Raw genomic sequence first — 21,634 nt, forward strand, 5'->3', positions numbered from 1 at the left:
TCAGATTACTTCCCTTTGAGTTGTCCCTAAATATTAGACCCCGATGACCTGTGGCACTTAAAGTTCCCTGTTACTGCAGACAAGAGGCGGGAGAGATGGAGTAGGACATAAATTATGTTCAAATATCCCAGTATTCCTACATAGGAGAGCATATTTCCTTTTATATCTGTATAACCTGAAGCATAGTTTTAACTGAGAAAAATAAGTAAAGTACAAATTGGTGCTGTGGTGCAAGTGGTATGACCTGAAACTTCATTTACTTTCCATTTTGGTGCTGATTAGAAGAATGTGCTGTTGTGTGTAGGCAAGGTAAATGACACAAGACTGCAAAAGCAGATGCTAGGCAATTAACATCCCTTTTTGACAAAAAAAAATTTGCTGTTTCTAAACAAAACATCCTTCGGAGGCTGCTGTGACAATCTTTCAGTCTGGGCTTTCTGTCTGTGCCACAGCTACTGGGAGAGGATCATGACCGTGGCAGTTGGCTATAATTGCCAGTTCTGTCACACCACTTTATTTCCAAATAGGTGTTAGTTTGTAAATGATGGATAACACCTCTCTTGAGAACTTACAAATGTTATGGGGAGGCTGAATCCAGCAGCTCAGTCAAAATGAGGCTACTGCAGCTCCATATCCCCAGGTCCAAACAGCAGCGAGGCTGGGCTGTACTCCGACAATAATGCGCTAGTAGGCACGCATACAGACACACGCATATGCAATGTATATATACATTATATACATGACCAGCCACGTAGATCAACAGACGTACTCAGTACTCATGCAAACATGAACAGCAGCAGTGACCACATCCTGCTCCCCTCGCTGGCTGCTCAGGGTAAAGGCCTATTAGTGAGGAGTATATAGTATATATGTATGGACAGTATGGACCTCTCCAGCAGTTGGGCTTAGAGAGTCACTGTCCCCAGCGTGAGTCCCTAGATATCTGGTCTGTGCTAGTGCTGGCTGCTGGACATACGAGCTGCCAAAGCCTCTGCTCCAGTCCAGCTGCAGGTACAGACTCCCTGACACATGGACGTGGTCACACATGCACACTTACAGACCCCCCAGCAGCTGGCCTTGCACATGCAGTTCATCCGATAGCTGGTCCTGGATCCCCATGGTGCCTCACGCCCAGAGACACACAGGTCTCGCGGTTCACCCCCAGGCCCCCAGTCTCTCCGGCAGCTGGGTGGGTTTCCCCTGGTCCCTGCAATAGCCACCTCCTCTGGTGGCCTCATCCTTGACGACACACGGCAGCTAGTCCAGCTTGGTATTTGCTAGCACTCATGCAATGGTGCACACACCTTCATTTGCTCGGGGGGCTGGTACCCTGGGCACAAGGTGTTCTGTGACCCCTGGTCCCGCTGCACTCAGAGCCCCCAGCCTCTGCACCCTGGAGGGAGCCCCTCGCCTGGGGGAAGAGTTAAAAATGGTGCTTAATGAGGAGACAGGATAGACTGCGCTGATCAGGGCAGGGCACAGCCAGACAAGTGCAGTGACCTGACTGTTCACATGCGATCGGCCTCTTTTATCCCCGTATCCCTCTGTCTTCCTATGGTTGTTCGTCCTCAAATCACCTCAATCTCCCTCGCCTCACCTTTGGTTCCACCCTTAGGTCTTATGCAATCCTGAAATGCCCTTCCCCTGCACCCTACAGTGTGCCCCATGCCCCTGAGGCTGTGACCCCTGTCAGGCTATGGGGTAGCCCAAAGAGCCTTTCCCATGGACTCCTGGTGGTGGGTGTCCCCACCAGTACCCAAGGCTGAGGTTGCTTTGGGGGGTCTGGTTTGGGCCTCATGTCTCCTGGGGGTTATTGGGGCTCCTCTGGCTGCCGTGATGCCTCCAGACTCCCTGTGTGCTGCAGATGGGATGGCTTCAGTGATGGACTTAGGGGGAGCAGGGCAGGAGGTGATTTGGGTCCCGTCCCCGCCATTGGTCCCCTGTGCTCCTTTGGGTGCATACAGAGGGGTTTTTTTTTTATCACAAAACCTAACACCATGTAGCTAGACAGAGCAAGTTCAGTGGAGCAGCTTCTTTTTAATGTTTCTTGACATTAACAGCTCCATTTCTCAATTAGAATGGAAAATGAAGTTGATTATGCGTGTCTGCAGGGTGACACTGTACTTTTGACCAGTAACTGTAAAGTAAACATGAAAGGTCATGTTAAATAGTATTTTACTTTAGTTATTCCTAGAAGACTACAGTGACTCACTGCAGGGTTTTTTTGTTGTTATTGTTCTTACAGCTAGCAAGCAACGTTTAAAAGACTCTATATATTTATAAAGGGACAGATTTGGATGACATGGCACTGTTTTTTTTTTTCAATGACGCTTTCTGCAAATATAGCAAAGTTGCTGTGCGTGTTTCTTTTTTCCACATACTTGTTTTGGTTTAGACAAATATTGCAAGCTTAAGCCTGCCTACAAAACATCTTCCGTCTTTGCACACAATCTCTGACAGAAACTGCATTCTGAGATGAGATCTACAGATGATGATATATGAAGAAAATAGTGGATTTACTTAGATAATGTTGATGCTTTTATAGGGTCATTAATAAAGATCTGCCAGAGCTAATAAAAACTGTTTAGAAGGTACAAAGCAGAAGTGTTTAGTGTTAACTTTACTTTTATTTTTGCTAGTTAGGCCACACGTTTTTCCTCCAAGGAAAACAGGACTGATTATTTTTGCTAATTAGAAATACATCACTGGTCTGAATCACATCTGTAATTAGTAGCAGGATTTTAAGTAGATGTTGGAGTTTTTTTTTGGAGTATGATTTGCATTGTTAATATACTATACATGCGTACGTATGTGTATCTGCAGACTTAATGAACAGAAGGAACAGCTGGTTGTTTTTCAAAGCAATCAGTTAAAGGTGCTTCATAGGCTGACATTGCTATTCCTTCTACTTGGGACTGAATTTGCTGCTTCTGCTTCTGGACAGCTTGAGTTTGTCACTGGAAAGCAAGTGGGTCTGGGAAACCAGAAAATAAACCTGTGCTTTGCTCCTGTCATCCACTCGGCCTGGTAATTCACTCCACAGAAGTGTTGGTGAAAATAGCACTTCTTAGCTTTGCTTGGTTGGTTTCTGAGACAAATAGAGAAAAAAAATGCTGAAGGGAGGGAATGATTTTGAGGGAAGGCTTGCAGTGAAGCAGGCCTGGAAGATGGAAGAGCTGGGTTGGAACGTGGCTCGTGTTCCCCTGCTGCGTCCAAAATGAACCACTGAATAGGTGCAAATGTAGATGGCAGGATAAAAATGGAAACTATTCAAACCACAAGCAATTAACTTGTATACAGATGGCTTTCTGGCATTCACAGCTGCATAGATTTTGGTTGTGTACTTTTTCAGATGGGCCGCGGAAGGTTAAAGCCTCTATACGTCCATCTCCAGCTGTTCATGCACATAAAATAGATAAGGAAATGAAGCCAAGTGAGCATTGTGTATAGCGTCAGACTTGCTTGCAGAGATAGGCATCTCAAACATTAGTGCAACATCCTGTCCTGTCAAATAGCCCTTGTGTCGGGCTTTTATGAGGAAAAAATTACGTATTTTACATCAAAGGAGTCACTCCAATTTCATAAAAATGAAATATGGGGAACTGCTAAGTATATGTCATATCTCTAGGATAAAGCCTAGGGCTGAGAATCCTGAACAGAAGTGGAGGATCGCTGTAAGTGTGAAACATGTGAGTTCTTCAAGCAGCTTTGGTGTATCTTGGTGACGGTGTCTCTGGAAAGTCTAAGATTTAAGCTGTTTCACATAAAACAAAGTATGCTGTTCATGTACTCTGATCTTTTATAGTGCAATGCAAGCAATTAACTTTTCAAAAAACTTGTTAAGCCATGCTTTAAAAAAAAACCCCAAACAAACCATTTTGAGGTAACATGCAATCTACACTGATCTGCATTTTCATGTAGAACATAATAAATACTGGTTTAGGTCAGTGGAAACCTGCATTTTTGTCTTGTATTTCTTCACCCCTTTTAAAAATCAATTAAAAAAAAATTAATTGAAATAGCTTGTTAAGATGGTCAAAATGTTTAGACTGGGCTTTCCGAAACTGTGGTGTATATTTCAAGCTGGTACAAGACCACTATTGCAATAGCCAACTATCACCCCATGTGCATGTATTGGCCCTGAGTTGTCACCACTAATGGAGAAATTACCCAAAAGGAACAGCTGCACCCCTGGTGTAAATTTTTCTGTAGTTTGGTTCTCAGTTTTTTTTCTGGTGAAACTGTTAACTGGAATTATTTGTGTGTAGCTTCAGGATATTTTTTTTTTTGAGTGAAAAACTCATTCGTTTGTTTTACTTTTGGTCCAACTTCCTGCAGAAAAGCACCGTGGCCACCACCTAGAGAAGCCCAGTTGGCTTGCAGACGTGTTGGAGTGCTTCCCAAAGGGCCCCAGTCTTTCCTTATCACACCATGTGCAGTATGGATCTGTATATGGACCGCTCTTAATCTCTGCCTGCTCCTGCTGTGTTTGTACAGTGGTGAGTCTGCAGTTGTAGGAGCCATGTGTTTCTCCTCCTGCTTATTTCTTATGGAGTTTCCTTCTGGCGAGTAGGTACCTGGGAAGGGATGTCAAAAGTCCAGCATGTATTCTGTTGTGAAAGGTGGGATCTAGTCTTTCAGAAAGGATTTTTTTAATGGGAAATGAAGGGCTCCATCCTGCCATTTCTAGAGGAATGTTGCACCTGTTTACTTGTCACTAATAAGACTTCTTTGTTTAATGCTCTCTGGGGTATGTGTTTCTCCCTTGATCTACCTGAAGCACTTTCTCATGGTTAATGATCTGAATTTGCCAAGCACACTGACTCATTTCAGTGATGTTTTTCATTATGCAAGCTATTAACGGGTCACTGCTCAGATGCTGGAAAACCTGTTTCGGGCTAATAGCGAGGTGCACAAGTGCCTCTCCATGGTATATTTGCTACCTGTGCACATGTGTGCTGGCTTGATAGCTGGTAGAGAATCCCACAGCAATATGGGATGCAGCATCTATACCATTAGCAGTCAATTCCTAATCAGCCTTTCATTAACACATACAACACTTCACCTTTTCTAGGATTTTCACACAATGTGACTGAAGGAGGGTGAGAGGAAACACGCTGACATGCAGGGGAAGGTGTTGATAAGTAAGGAAATAAAATTCTTCCCAGGAGAAGCAGCATTCTTGCGGTAGAGGAGGTAGTAATGCAGGATAAGGAAGCGTCTTGGAGCTGCATATGAAAATCTGGCTCTCTTGCATAGAATATTTTCCCTGAAAAGTCAGTAACAAAGCTGTGGAGGAATCAGAATTTATGAAGGCAGTTTGGAAGAGAAGTAGTTGGACATGGGAAATCCTTGAAGAAATCATGGAGGGGACTATTTCAGGTCCCAAGTTTTGACAACTCAAAATTACACTGTTAGAGCAGACAGTAATTACTACAGGAGCAGATCCTCCTGTTGCCTTTTCTTTGTTACACTCAGATAATGTTCTTTGCTTACAGATGGGTCCAAGCTTGGATTTTATTTCTGAATTTCACCCATCTTCCATGAGGAGAAGGGAAGATCACATTTCCTGGATGTGGCAGAACTTCTAGAAGAAAGCAGTTCAAGGTTATTTTCTTTCTATACATTGTTTCTATGGCTAAAAGCCATTTTGGTCTTTTTTCTCTTTCCCTAAATGGTATCTGAAAATCCTTTTGGGAACCAAACAGGAGACCAAAGAAACAACAACAACAACAAAAAATCCCAAAACTACCCACTATTCACACCTCATTCATTTTGGAGAAAGGTCTAAGTTAGGCTTCTCCTAACTGAGGCAATCCTAGGAAGAGCTTTCATCCATGCAAAGGTTCACAGCCCAACAGGTAAAGCTGAAGATCTTGGATGTCAATGCCTTTCCTTACTAGGGAGAAAATGAAAAAGACAGTCTTCAGATGCGCTTGCACAGGAAACAAATACTACTGTTAATGTGTGTGCTGAGGTCTGAAAAATCTTTTCAGCATAAAGCAATGCAGAGACAGTTTCCCGACAAGGAAAAAAGAGATACTGAAGGATTCATTGTGTTGCGGTATTTATTATGTAAGAGGTATTTGCATGGGAAAGAGAGAATGTAGATTTTATTCAGAATAAAGAGGACAGGATGAATGATGTTAATGAAAAGCTGATTGATGGAAGCAGGAGTTTGTCTACCATGCCACTCATATTTTCTGAACCCCAGCAATCATTTTATGGACATCTAAGTTAAATGATGGGTAGATTAATCCTTTGGCATGCTAAATTTTTATAGAGGGTCTGCTGTGCCAAGATGGAGGTGGGATGAATCCAGATCCGATCCTAGAGATGTTAGTTAGGTGCCCGTTCTCCCCATGCAGCCGAGAGAGCAGCTTCAGAGAGTGATTCAGCCCGGCTATGTTTTGCATTGCATTTTGGCATTACCTATCTCTCCCTACACTGTATGGAAATGTGATACAGCAACAGCTTGGATTTGCTCCGTACACCCCTAGGTCCTTAACTGGCCATCTCAGTCAGGGGGCCAGTTGCCATAAGGTCCACTGAATGTAGGGGGTAACCTAGACAAGGGGTGGATGGTAGTTTTAGATGCCTCTCTGTTTTTCTTGAAATACAGGAAACCTCATGATTAATCGGTGGTACTCTTGACAGCTGGAGTTGTTCTGTTTACTTTAGTTCCTGTTCTAAGAAAAGACTGCTTGAATGGCTGTGTTAATAAATATGATACCAAGTAGAGGCATGTGTTTTGCAGACTTTTTTTGTTATCTGATCTGGCTTCTCCACATCCTCCTTTTGTGACTAAGTTGAACCCACAGTCTGCCAAGTGTCTGCCAGGAAAAGAAGCCACCTGCCAGACTCGATGCCATTAATCATTTCCCTATTTTGTTTATTTCTGCTAACATCTCTAAACATCATCTCGCAGGTCCTGACGAGATATTCTCGTGTAGATTCAGTGTCCTGATTTCTCTTTGACATCTGCTGGTGTTGTGTTGGAGGCCATAACTGGTAGGACACAGCATCCCAAGAAGTTCTCTATGGCATTGCCACAGCTTGAGATTACTTTGAGCCCCTTTTGTACCACGTACTAATTTCTTATAAGGATTTAACTCTTTTAGGATCTGGGGCTTGTAAACCACACGTTCAGAATGACATCTTGAACTCAGGGACTGTGAAAAGGCAAGATTACATGACCTCGCTTGAAGCCTAGCAGTCAAGTCGACAGTGTGGAGATTGCCTCGTGATACAGTATTATCAATTAACCACCTGTCAGGGATTTTCTGTGACTCAGAGAGGTAATGGCTGGCTGGCTGCTGCTTTCTAGGTAGTCCCTCATAATATGGTCCTGTGTCCTCTGTCTTAGGTGAAATCTAATCCTTGACACTGCAAACGTTTTGTGTCCATTCTCATTATGTAATTCATGTCTGTGAGTTGAGTCGGCCACACAACTCATCATGACCAACACAGCTGAAATTATGCCATGATACGGAAGATACTGATTTAATTGCTATTATTGTTTTCTCTAACATATGAGAAGTCAACCATATGTTCATTATTTTTCTTCAGAGCATCCCTATTAAAATTTAAACTGGTGTTATCAGCGGCTAGAAAATCTTGTTCAGTCATGCAAAGACACTGTGTAACCAGCAGACCTCATGATCCTGTGCTTGAGATGTAAATCCTTCAAAAGCTGGTGTGCTAGAGTGCGTCTTTCATTCCTAAGTGAAAGGTGGGACTCTTTAGTCTTCCATATTTACAATTAGTCTTGATTAGTTGCATGTATTTTAAATTTCCCAGTTTGTGGACAACTGGTTTCCCTTTACCTGAACCCAAAGGTATCTAATGCAGGAGGACTGTAATGTGGTATTTCAAGATTGCAGTGAGGATGGTGGTTAAAGAACCTAGGCCTTCGCTCTTGATGAAGTTGTGAGATATGTGCATCTCAACCCCCATTTTCTGAATTATAAAGCCTGTACAGTGCTTTCAATATTTACTCCTCTGTGTTTTAGGGAGGCTTAAGCTGAAAAACGCAACCCATCTGGGATCTAAAGGAAAACTGGAAAGATTTTTTCTGTTAAATGTTGAATGGCTTCATACGCAGAAAGGGAGTATTATCTAACTGATTGGAAACATTTTAAAATATGATATGCCTGCACTGCATGAATAAATTTGACAATTTTGGGCTTAATTGTGTAATGCAATTGCACTCACAGACACTCCGACTTTGTGGCAACAACTAATGCATGTAAACTTGCTGTATTTTTGTGTATAGTTGTAGTATTTAAGAATCTCATTTGTAATTAATTATTCTCCTTTTCTTCTAATTCAGAATGCCAAGCAAATTCTTATATCTTTTTGTTAGTGTTTCTAGTTCTAAAAAGCCCTGTTATTGTTACATTTGCTCAGCGTAATGTTGCACAGTGGAGGGAAAGCCCAAGAGCATTCTGGCTTTGCAAGGATCTGAGCATGTCACCCACTAGACACAAAAAGCCCGAGTCCCTGAAAACTCTCGGGACATGCTGCAGAAATATATGAAGACTTTCTAAAGATGATAATGCCCTCCTAATCCCTTTTGTCACCCTCAGCCCCAAAACTCAAAACCATCCAAGCAAAACCTTGCAAGAGTCCTCAGCACAGTAGGTTAAAATGTGTGTCTCAAAGCAAAACAAGACAGGTGCCATTGATAGCAATCTAAGCTTAAACATCAAGTCTCAGACCCCAAAATTAGAAGATTTTAAGAATAAGGAAAGCTTTTTTCCCCCTAATCTTCATGCATTTTAATTTCCCACTTCTTTCCCTGTGCATGTGAGGGGGTGGGAAATAATTTGATGTTGCAAAGTGCACCTTTAATTCACAGCCTTCTCTGCTTCCTTGAGCTGAGGCAGTTTCCTTTTGCTTACCCTAAACCAAGGACAACTGCTCCATGCTTATCACTGTCCTGCTTCTTCCTTCTTTCACCACCTAGTCCCCTGGAGCCCCTGCTGAAGTAGGACTATTAAATGCTAATGTGCAAAATCCCAAGCCCCAAAATGCTTTTCCTAGCTTTCAAGTTATTCATTTCAGTGGAATAAAAATGTATTATTTTTTGCACTTCCTTTCAATTTTCCATTATCTTTTCAATAATAATCTGACCTTGTGGCAGGACTTGATATCAGGCAGTTTTGGTTTCCTAAAAGTGAGCACACTGAATCAATGACCCCAAAACTTCTGGTTCTTAAGGCTGAGTGTTACAGTGCATGATACTAAACTAGAGTCAAATTACTCTTAATAGAGGAAACTGTGACCTGCTATGAAAGACGGCCTGAAATAAAGGGACTGAAAACAGGTCTGCCTCCCTGCACATGGTCTCTTTGGGATAGTCTTTTCCTTTGGCAGTTCCTTCCAGCCTGCAGCTCTCAAGTTTAACTACAGACACTCTGAAATCCTCACTGGAAGATCTCCATGAGCAAAGTCCCTTTCTTTCTGTCACCTCTGGAGCCTTGCTGTGAGTTTGCTCCCCACTCACCTCTGCAGGAATGGCTGGCTGTCTCTCCCTTTCCTACCCATCCTCAAGAAGCTTCCTGTGCCTCTACATACTCCATCGCTAAATAATCCCTCTCTCCAGATATTTACATATAAGTGCTGCAGTAGGATATGATGTAACCTTCATGACTGCTGCCTGGCCACGTCTTCTAACAGAGAAAAGCAAAACTGAGCAAAGAAATCAAGTAGTTACTCTGCTGTAAAGCTGTGAAGGTATTTTCATGTCATAGCATCTTTGCTGTGTTGGCAGTCCCGCTAAGTACTGGAAAAAGCCATCCTTCAAGCTGAGCTTTATGTAGTCCTTACATGTGATGATTTTTCAATGGTTGATTCTCACCCATTTAGTTAAAACAGAAAAATATTTTCCTCTCAATTCTTTTTTCATAATTATTTCAATATTTTAAATCAGTGAAAAATTATAGCAAGGTTAGCTTTTTGATAAAATTTATAATTAGAAATAGCCATCTGAGTTGAGTATAACACAACCAATTTCCTTGTGATAATTTCCTAAAAGTAATTAAAAAAATATTCCTTCCACTTCTTCCTTGATCTGTCCCTCTATGTGGGGCTTGGAAAATGCTTTAATGGGCTTTTGCATTCCTCTGTCTCATCATACCCTGGTCTTGGTATTTGTTTTTGTTTTAATTTGCTTAGACATCAAGTGGAAGAGAAGCCCAAGGGCAGCAGCAGAGACTTTGTTGCTGGGTTTGCATACAGAGCTCTGCCCAGGTTGCTCCGGAAAACTGCAGGATAAAAGGAGCTTCTCACATCTTTAGGGCTTTCTGGTAGGCAGTGTCTTCTGCCTTGTGGTCATTCCGGAGGTGATAAAATGCTGCTTCATGTACAACCCTTCCCCATCTGCTCCTTTTCCTACCACTGCCCTTGTGTGTACCCACACCCCCGCAGTCCACAGACCTGCCTCTTGGTCCCCACTGCCCTCCTGCTGATTATCTGCCATCTTTTATGGCATCTTAGGCCACTCCTTGAACACTGTCCTGCAGCAGTATGTGTCCAACACCTTTGAACTATAATGCGGCAGCCGGTTTTCCTCTTGGCACATGTTCAGACCAATTAAAAGCGGTGGGTCGCTTTTACTATAAGGCAACCTCAGGTTCAGGTGCAGGTAGACTGTAGGGACGCAGCTGCCACTTTATTGCCTCAACTCTACTGCTGGGAGTGGGAATTAGCAGCTGTATTGGTTAAAGGGTAATTCATGTTTTATGCCTCGTATTATCTTAAGACAAGAGAGAAGGAAAAATCTCAAATGTATAAGCATTTAGAAGGATTGTGTGTGGTAAAGTTCTGATATTTGCTTTTTCTTAACTCCTTTGACAAAGGAAAGAAGGTTGGAAAATAGTAATTTGGCTTCTGATTTCAAAAATTCATTGGAGAAGGGGAAGAAATCAAGGAGAAATTATGTGAATAATTCAGAATCAGTGCTGTAAGCTCTGAGCTGTTGATCACTGTTCTGTTATGCAGACATAGATTTCCATTAATATTGCTTCTTTTGAAAAACAGAAATCCTGTCTCCGCTGTTGTATGCTTAATTGAGCACTTGAGGCAAAAAACCACCCACAACAGCAACAACAAAACAAAAACAAACAAAAAAATCAACCAAAAAACCCTATGGCATGCAGATCTATTTTTCAGGTGATGATCTTTTAAAATCTTTTTTAGAAAAGTTGTCCCCGGCTATACATCCTAAATACATTCTCTGAAATCTCAGACCTCTCCATGAAGTGGGTGGAATAGTTTTAATCAGCATTACAAAGTGCGACTGCTGGGGGAAAAGTGACGTTGCAATGGGTTGTAGAAAGCTAGTGTTACACTTGAAATCACCTGCTTCAGAAAATACTATATATACATGTATATATATGTTGTTAAGACCATCTAATACTCCCTGGAGAGGAAAACTAAATCTGCAATTAAATTGAATAGTCATTCTTTAAGAAGACTTCTGTTATTTGCAGCTTAAGTGTAACAGAAAACAGAGAGTATAGTAACACAGACTCTCAGCAAGATTTTTTTAGCTATAAAAAGTCAAAGCCTCTTCAAAATTGAAGAGAAAACTTTTGCACAGCTTTAAAAATGAGTATCAACTTTAAGAAAACATTGTTACCCTGCTCCTTGTAGATCAACATGTGTCAAGATTATTTCAGTGGAAATATGTGCCTACAGGCTATTTATTTTTTGTGTTTCGTTCAACACCACTTGGCATCTGAGATCAAGAAAGCTTAAATCAATTATGAGTAGCTGGTGCAGCAAAAATCATGATTGATACATTTACAACAGGGCTTGATCCTTCTGGTAATGCTATTTTATTAAGGAGTGGAGCAAGGGGAAGAAGGGGACATCAGGCATACCACTTCATAGCACTGAATTAACACAGTACTCTGACCACATACAGATGTTTCCTCCCTCAGCGCAATCAGTGCAAGACACACTGATTGCAGCGTGCAGACCTCGGAGAGGAGACGGCTGTGTAGTTGTTACTAAGCCTATTTCCCTCTTCCCTTTGGCTTATTGGATTATTTTATGCGGTGAAATGATAGGAATTTAAAAATGAAAAAGTGCTGTTGAGTCATCTAGCCCATCTTGCAGCTAATACAGGATTGTTCTCTGCGGATCTTCGTCCAGTTGGCTTTAGATGTGATTGGACTTCAGCCAATTTCCTTTGGATGATTATTCTACAATAGAATACACTTCATTATTAGGAATTTTTTCCCTGTCAGCCTAAATTTTACTTTGCTCAGTATAATCACATTACTCATAGCTATAGTTTCCTGAAAATCCCTAGTAAAAAAAAATCCTTAGTGTGTGCATCCTTCCAGAGCTTGTAGATAATTATCATATTTCTCTTTCAATAGTGGCTTTAGTCAAGCTATACATATTTAGTTATTTTAATATTTTCTCATAAGTCAGTCTTCCTAGATTAATGATGACTTTTATTGCTGCTATCATTGAGCCAAATCTCAAATTCTTCTGTTTAAAATTCAAAAAGAAAAGGCTGGACTGAATAAAGACTTACAGATTAGATCATGGTGTCATTGAAAATCCATCCTTTGGACCCCTGTTTGTGACTTCAGATCTGTCTGAATGCCAGCTCTCCTCAGGCAGACATCAGCAGTAAGATTTGTCTCCACTACCTTGAGTTATCTACAGCATAAGCGCCTACATCAAAGCTACTCTCCCTAAGTTCCTTTTATGATAATTGGACCCTATAGTTGGGTGCAATTCATCTAAACTATTCTAGATATCCACATTAGGATGAGAGGAATTGAGCCTTAGAGGGACCTATTTCTCTCTCAGTTAAGGGTAGCCCAAGGTGATGAGCTCAGATATTGACATCTGCAGTTGGTGAGACAAATCCCTGCTAGGCGCTGAAGTCTTGGAGATCGATACAGAGCAGCTGTGCTGGAGGGCCACCTGATTTACATTGACCAGTCCCTCTGTCCTGGACCTCAGAATTCCTTGGGTACTTAAAGGTAGGATCTGTTGAATTTTCAAACATCGTGGTTCAAGAAGTGAGAAGTCTTGGTTCTCCTCCATGGCAATGCCATCACAAATTGGAGAAAGCAGCGAGGTGCTTTGGCACTCAGAGAAGCTGGACACATTGTGTGTTCTGAGACCATTGCTAATACGTTTGAATGGCATTGAATTCGACACAAAAGTGTAACGGTTACATTGAAAAATGGGGGTGGATAACATTGCTTTTTGCATAGACATAGAGCCACAGAATATCTCAAGTTGGAAGGAACCCATAAGGATCATCGAGTCCAACTCCCTGCTTCTTGAAGGACTAAGGAAAATCTAAACCATATGACTAAAAGCGTCATCCAGATGCTCCTTGAACTCTGACAGGCTTGGTGCCATGACCACTTCCCTGGGCAGCCTGTTCTGGTGACCGACCACCCTCTCAGCGAAGAACCTTTTCCAAATGTCCAATCTGAACTGAAACAGGTGCATCGTTTACCCAGAGAATAGGAGGTCTTGATGCCAGGAACATTGGTTTTTAAGTCTCTTTGGGCTGGAGGGAGTCTATGGTCAACGTCTTTCACTTTCCAAGGCCTCTAAAAAGATGGCTCTTACATGAGAGATGCCTACTGCTCTCGCCTTCTTTATTAGCTATTTGTTCTCCACTAACAGCTTAGTGCTCACAATCCTCAGTGCAGCCCTAGGCAGATGCCTGGTCAGATGCGATTCTTGGCTTTTGGCTAGCCATAGGTTCTAGTTTGCTCTCCATGCAGCTGTAATAATTCCTGGTTTGTACTGGAGTAACTAGGAAATCAGCGCCTGCCTTTTGTTCATTAGTAAAAATCCAAAGAAGTTAAATATATTTCCTCTGTGGATGGTTACCTTCTATCAGACTTTCTGACAAAATATGCTAAGCCTCTATTCCCTATAATTTGTATATAATATCCAGGAAAAAACTTTGTTCTAAATACCTTTGGAGGGCAAACACCAGGGAGGGAGGAGAGCTGTTGAAATTGAAGGGTAGTATCAGCACAACATAATATGTTTATTAATTAGTCCTGAATGAATTTAGACAGAAAATTAAAAGAAATTTTTCAAACATCCCAAGAGATTAAGTTCTCGAATTAACTCCAAATGCACTAGCTTAGTAGAAAAGCAAAATAACTTGAAGACAGAATTTGGTAAATTTAGGGAAAGCTTTGTGAGAATGGATAGAAGCATTTGCAGAGATTAGTAAAAAAATAATTAACCATGCAATATGAGGTCACAGTGTTAACAAAGGGGCTAGAAAGAAGACTAGCCACTGCTCATGTGCTTGCACTTTCACCTGTTTTAGGTTTAATCCAGCGGTTTGTGGATTCTGCTGTTTGCTAACAGATGCCTGAAGGTCCCAGTCTGAGGAGAGTGTAAGAAATTCCTTGCTGTTGCCAGACACTTGGAGTTGGGGATGTCAGCTGCCTTCCCAAAAAACATTTGGGACATCAGTCTTGGTCTTTTGTTGGTGGTGTTAGGAAAGGTTTTTGTGGTGTGCATGTGTCTCTGTGGAACAGATCCTGTGTGGTCCTCGTGGACAAAGCCAGATCAGGAAACTAGACACGACCCAGTTCGTCCTTCTGAGTAGTATATTCCTTCAAAACTACAGCCCAATCTGTACCCAGGCTTCTCCCAGCTGGAGCCTGTGCTGAAAGCTTGCCAGGCAACGGGGTTCTGCTCCTAATTCACAGTAACTGGAACAAAATGCGGTTATCCTCATCTTTCATACAGACACACAAACCTTGGAGACTACAGGCCTGCCACAGCATACAAGCTTCGTCTTGATGGTAGCAGGCAGGGTACAGGGTTGTCTGTTGGGACACTTAACCTTGAAGCATCACCATACTGGAGATGAGAAGGACTTTGAGGAGTGTGTGTTGGGCAGGTATTTTTAGCTACCTTTCCTTAAAATTGCTCTGCTTTCCCAATACTGTTTTATCATCACTGTGGTGAACTAATTCTGCCACTAGCCTGTCTGCTAATAAACCTTATCTTGATAAGCTATTCCTCGTTATTTTTGACTTTTCAGAGAATGACATCTTGGTGCCTGTCCTCCGCTTTTAGCCAGAGACGTGACTGACTGCTTAGAAAGGCTTCCTAGACTCCTCTCAAGTTTGATCCTGCTCCCCTTCACAGCTCTAGCTTCCATATTTGCCTCTGAGACAAGAGGGAATCTTGGCCTGTCTTTTCTGTAATGCTAAAAATAATGCAAGCAAATACCTGTGAATTGCAGCAGGCCCCTCTTACAATAGGTGTCCATTTCAAGGAGGACATGATGGTCATCTTGTTTCTTCTATGGATTTTTTGACCCACCTGTGATTTCTGAGGCTAGACTTTACTGGTGGCTAGTTCTGAATGGTTCTTCCTTTTATGCAGGAAGGAGGTATCATAATCTTCAGATATTGTGGTGCTAAATTATATCTAAGGACCTTCCAGGACAACTGAATGTCATGGGCACGCTGATCTTACCCATGATGTTCTCAATAGGTCTTACTCTTGAAAAATATGATCTATATTCAGCTTACTGGAACCCCTTGTTAAATTCCTTGTAATTATCTGAACAGGGTTTTCCCAGCAGTTGTCACTGTATGTAAATAGAAAAGGGTTAGAGGTTTATTGTATCTGCTGCATTCAGCCGCTGACCCAGTCTTTCACTGGGATGAAATAGTGCAGCTCAGTGCTTCTGCCTTTCCTTTAAAAGAAAAAAATCCAAGTATGTATTTCCTTACAGAGTTTCTATTCCAACCTCTAGACTGCAATGATGGCAGCACATTTCTGGATATCTCAGGCCATCTGTAGAGATACAGCAAGGTAGCTTAGGTTCCACATTGTCAAACCAAAAGCACTGGCCGTGTTGTGTTCCTATTCTGTCTGTGTCTGGGCAGGTGAGGACCCTTTCCCTTCAGAAGTGCTTGCCACAGTAAAGTTGCTCAATACTTCGTATTTTCACAGAAATATTTTGGCTTGGGAGTCTTTGCACCTTAGAAACTACCTTTGAGACAGACTTCAGAGCACTGAGTCCTTTCTTGTGCTTTCCCACAGCTCTGGGAAAGAGGGCATTTTCAGACATTAGAAATTAGCTTTCTTTGAGTAGAAAAAGGTCTGTGTTCTTATAAACCCCCTCATTTTTTTTTTTCAACAGGGAACATGAATTTGTACTAGCTTGCCAAGAAGCTAAACAAAGAAAAGATTTCACTTTTTAGTCTGCTTCACTGTCAGTTCAGGATAGTCCCAAAACCATTCGCTGTTATTGACTATGCTGCTGTCCAGTATAGGCACTTGTCCATAACAGTGATGGGTGAATACCCTCACTGCGATGGGTGCAGGAATCTGCTAGCAGGGAGGGGTATGGGACTGGGTGGACTGGCTCTGCTTCCCACCTCTTCTGTTAAAGCAGTGTGCCCTGACTGTAAACACTGATGTCCCCCGATGGAAAAAACCCCAAAGTAACAGGTTAAAAAAATGTTTTATTGCGTTATCACGTAGCATACTCCATTGCACACAGCGTGACTGCAATTTTGTCAATGATGGTGTGCAGGTTAATATACTTTATTGAGGCTGTTTTATTAGACTGAAACTGAAGTCTGTACAGAAGGCTCTTTTTTTTTTTTACCCTGAAATCTTTTAGATATTGCATCTTAGGGGAGCTGTAAGAAGGTTGACTCCCAAGAATAATCTTTTCCTCCCTATTTCAGGGAAAAGTTAAAATGTTTAATTTTACTTATGATAATTTGTATAATATCATACGAGTTCAGGAGATAAGAGAGGAGGTATGAGATGGAGCTTCCTTAATTTGCATTATTAACTACATCAACTGCGAATCTGTTGGCCTCGATGTATAGTCGAAAGGAGACATGTTTTTCTGAACTTGTAGATTTATGTTAAAAGGAACAAATTTGAAATAGGGATGGTAATGATGGAACCTCAAAGACTTACTCTGAGAAATGAGGTATAATAAAGAAAGGCTTGGCATATTCATTTATCCCCAGCTTTCAGTCTTGGACTGAATGTGAAGCCGGATAACCCACCATCGTACAAATCTGAATACAAAAGAAGATGTGAAAATGAGAGCAGCCTGCTTTGTTAAATATTGCTACCTGGCATCTAAAAGTGATACAGAGTGTTAAAGATATCACCCCTTAATTGTCAGTGATACAAATGCAATTCTAGAAAAATGTTATAAACACTTACTCTAATGTATATTCATTTGCAGAGAAATAAAAACATTTTCCACAGTGCCTGGCACATACTGAATATTTAGCGTAACAGAATGGAAGGGATTTTACAAGTTAATGCCTTTAAAATGAGGAGATCACAATACATTTCTGACTTGGTGTTTCAGTCTGGATTCTTATTTTACAGTTTAGTTAATTCTCAATGCAGAAACTGTGGCCCCGTCATGCAGAGGTTTGAGAATCTTGCACTTGAGTACTGCCCAACCTAGTCATTTTGCCAAAGGCACTGGACAAAACTTGTGTGTAGCTTTGAGAGTAACAGCAATTACTTCTGTAGTAATACGAAACATATAGTGGATGATATAAGAGTTGAAACTTTATTTATTAGACTATTGTTTTGGGGAGGGTAAAATTTTCCATGTAAGACTATCAGCTAGCATTTGCACCATATTCACATCAGGGATTTTTTCTTCCAGCATAGTGTAACCAAGAACCACCCAAGAAAGTGTTATGTAGAGAGTGTTTGTTTGTTTACCTCTTTCAGTCCCAGCATAAGAGTTCCTTTGATTTCCTATGAAAACTTAAATTCTGTAGAATGTGGTGGACTCCCTTCAGCTGAGAAGTTGTAAGCCTAATAAATAGCATGTAAAAGAACTGGCCATCTGCACCCTGGGCCTTGTCCATCACAGGCTCCAGAGGAATGTGACTGAAGGAAAGGTGAAGAGGCCAGACAATTTGTGTTGTGTATCTGTAGTCTGTGGATGACTGAGGGTGCTGAAGGTGTAAGAAGGTGGTTGAAAATTATAAATTATCAGGAATCTTTTTGTGTTAGTACACGTGGTGGCCTGAGGACCTTTCTCCAAAGAGTGAGTAGTGCCTCTGCTAGAACGCAGAAACAGTGATATAATCCATATCAGCCCCAAGGCATCACTAGCTGGACCTAGGCTCCTCTGACAGATGTTTTCAGACAAAAAAAGGTCTTTAAGAGGAGATAATCATGGTACCTCATGGTGGTCTTTTTCTTCCACATCCACCTAGTCCTAAATGATAAAGCCAAGATTCGGAAGGTCTGCACCAGCTGGTTTCTGACGTAATTACTATGCCATGTTCTTTCCTATGTGGTTTTTTCCAAGTGAAAAATTAGAGAAGTTGTATTTATTTTCCCATAAATTCATAAAGGGTGATTGTGGGTTTTAGCTTCTTTGACAACACACTGAAAATGCATATTTCTTTTTTTAAGTAAGTTGGTGAAAAGAACTTTCTGTTATCAGAGGAAAGAAGCTCCAGAAAATATTGGGTTTTTCATCGAAAATCATTTTAGCTCATAAGCCGTTCTTTCCTTATCTTGATGAAAAGAAAATGATCAGATCTCTAGATCAATAATGTTGAAAACAGCAACAGCAGTGATCATCCCAGCTGCATGTTGTTTTCTGATGAGCTTTCAGACCCGAGCCGTTCCGCACGCTGTAAATATCAGCCTGACTTACACTCAGGCTTCAACCTCACATCAAACAACAGCAAAAAAAAAAAAACAATAGGGGCTGTTTAAATGCAGCAAGGCTTGGAAATAATTTTTTTAAAATGCCAGCATGTCAAAACATTGAAGGAAAATATTGAAGCGTACCAGTGTGCTTCCAGTTTGTCTGTTGCTGAATGCTTTTTCTATTGAATAATTACATCTTCTAGGGTCTAAAGCAGTGGCTCATTGTATGTAATGCACTGCTGTCACGCCACCAGGCGCTAAGAAAAAAAAGAGATTGAAATTATCTGGAGGAAGCCAAATCACTTTATTTCAAAGACAAATTAGATTGATCTATCTTACCATTCTGTATAGATTTCATAAGCACATTACTTGTTGAAGTGGTATCAGGCATTTTATATATTATAGCAATTTGCATATGTTCATTAAGTTGTGCTTTGTAAAGCTTTCTGACAGGGGCTCTTGATGAATCCTTTTGTGGACTGTGTTGTTTCTTTACATGGAGCAATCTGTTAAATCATGCCTTTGTCCTTCAGTTTGTCAGAATCGGTAAATGAAGCAGATGTTAATAACCGTGGGAGGGTTTGGGGGGTTTTTGGTGTTTGCAGAATATGGGATAACTGTGAAGGGCATGATGTGTTTGTAAAAGTGACAGCTGGTGTTATTAAAAATGGAAAGTGTGCTACAAGTACAAACTTTATCTGGCATCCTTTAGCAACTCTATGACGTTTTTTGGAACTATCAGTTGGGTGGCCACTTTCAAAATAAACACCACTAATGTTAAGCACAGCAAATCATGTCTTTATTCTTACATACAATTTTTCTTATTTTTGGCTGCAAATGTTCTGTCGCAGAGCTATCTCAGCCGTGCAATAGTTCATAATATTTCTCTATAAATATGTCATCAGAAATTCTCAGGTCAATAATCCCTTGAGACGTGACTTTCAGCAATATTGTTTCATGCGTTACCTCATTAGTAGAATTTTACACCCAGTTGCCTTTATGACACAAGTTTTCCTGGACCTGACAGTTCAGCCTCTGGAATCTACTACCCGTCATGAAGGTCACTTGGCTGAAGATGTTACAGCCAGGGAACAGCCTGCATTCAGGTGGTTAATGTGCTTCAGCTGATGGGTGGTAACTCCTGTCAAGGTGTGGTAACATGAGTGCTTGTAGTCAACTGTAGAGACCTTGCAAGGGAAAATAAAACACGCAGCCAAAAAAGTGGTAAGAGATGAGAGGCATGAGTAAAAGGGGAAAGCAAAGCATGGGGAATGAATGTATGTGGAAAAAGTGTTACAAGGCTAATTGATGAAGAGGGAAATGCAGAAAAAAGCAGAGGACGCTACTGTAGAAAATAAAGGGTAAACTTTAGCCGCCCTCTGATCTTGCAGATTTTTATTGGTATTACCTAGTAAATAGCTCCCACTCCTATTAGAGGTGATATTTGGCTGATTTTCACATTAACTTTAATGGCATTCTCTTTGTGATTACTCTACGCCTTATTGTGGAAATCTCTTTTGGGGAATTGAGTAGGAGATGAAAAGGGCAGAGCTGTAGTGGTGTAACTTGTGTCTCTGTGATGGAATCTGAGCTTCTGAGCCTGGCTTGTCTGCAGTTGACATCAACAGCAGGAATGGTAACATAGTGCATAGAATAAAGAAACCCAGAAGTTGTCATATTTATAGAGATTGCCTGAAAATATGTAGAGAAGACCAGTGAGGGATTTCTGTAGTTGTTGTTCTTGCACATGAAAGTAGGCAGCAGCTACAAATCAACGAACTGTTGCTTTTGTAAGAAGAATTGGCAGAATCTTTCATGCAGTTGCTGGATAAAAATTTCTACTGCTCTGTTTCTCAGAGCGAACCTTATCTTTCTGTCTGATTATCTTGCAAAAAATGAGCAGGGAAATAATTATCCATGCTGATACTTACATTTTGTCTCACTGCTTGAAAATTACCGGCTCACAGAAGGGAACAGGGGGAGTCTAGGACTCCTTCGGTGGGCTGAGCCTTTGGAGAAGAAAATGCCTGCCCTTCAGCTGGAGCACGTAGGTGCTCCCAGCCAGGTGACCATTGATGCGTAGTGGGTATAGGCTGTTCTATAAGCGATTCGTCTTAACACTACTGATGTGATTCACTTTGGCTACGGTGGGAATCATGCAGTGCGTACCAGTGGTGCAGCTGCAGGCAAAATTGTGGGGAAAAGAAAGAGGTAAGATTTTTTTTCTAACATGGACTTTTAGGTTTTTGGTTTTTGTTTCAAGAGCTGTGGCTGTCTAGCAGCACTGTGTGAAACAGTGTGTCCTGCTGCAGAATTCAAAGATGCTAATGGTGCTACAGAAATACTCAGTGTAGCATCTACTCATGATGGTGAAGCTGATGTGGTCATCTCAGAAGTCATTGTCCAGAACAAAGATCAGTTCTTGCATTTGGATGCATGAACTTTTCTCCCCTCTTTTTTTTTTTCCTCTTTTGTGCCTTTCCTTGGTCTTCTGAGCCTGTTTGTTTCTCCCAATGCTTCTTCCTCCTCTTTTTTGTTTTCTTAAGCACATTAGGCTTAATCAAATGCATTATGCTCAGGGTCACTGTGCGAGAATCACTAGGAAAATTTACAGAGACTGTAGGACTTATTGTGATTAGGTGTTATACGTATGCTTACAAAAATGTACATCTAGAATTTCACACCTGTAGCAGAACTGCCATCTTCAGCATTTTTGGACAAGAAAGAGGTAATGCACGTAATTATATCCTTGATTTTTCATGTGGTTTCCCTATTCATGCCACTGTCTTGCTGCAAACTAAAGGCAGAATATGGCTTGAATGTATATAGGGATGCTTGTGGTTTCCCAATACACTTATATTTTCTGCTATGCCACTGGCAGTTTTGCATATTCAATAAGCTGGTTTTGTTCTTTCATTACAGATAGTTGTACCAAAATTGCTCT

The 21,634-nt window shown here is 41.2% G+C and overlaps 1 protein-coding gene across 5 annotated transcripts in view; it reads left to right on the plus strand.

The window, feature by feature from the left end:
* The window catches only part of ENOX1 (ecto-NOX disulfide-thiol exchanger 1), a 379,677-nt gene that overhangs the window by 51,985 nt on the left and 306,058 nt on the right, over positions 1-21,634 (plus strand). Inside the window, exon 2 of one of the 5 annotated variants that reach the window (XM_075087466.1) lies at positions 5,499-5,607. The exons of the other annotated variants lie outside the window; for them this stretch is intronic. The gene's annotated coding sequence lies outside the window, so the exon portion shown is untranslated. The remainder of the gene's footprint in view (positions 1-5,498; positions 5,608-21,634) is intronic. 5 annotated transcript variants of the gene reach the window in all.

This window comes from Phalacrocorax aristotelis, chromosome 1 (assembly GCF_949628215.1).
Source record: "Phalacrocorax aristotelis chromosome 1, bGulAri2.1, whole genome shotgun sequence".
Classification (NCBI taxonomy): domain Eukaryota; kingdom Metazoa; phylum Chordata; class Aves; order Suliformes; family Phalacrocoracidae; genus Phalacrocorax; species Phalacrocorax aristotelis.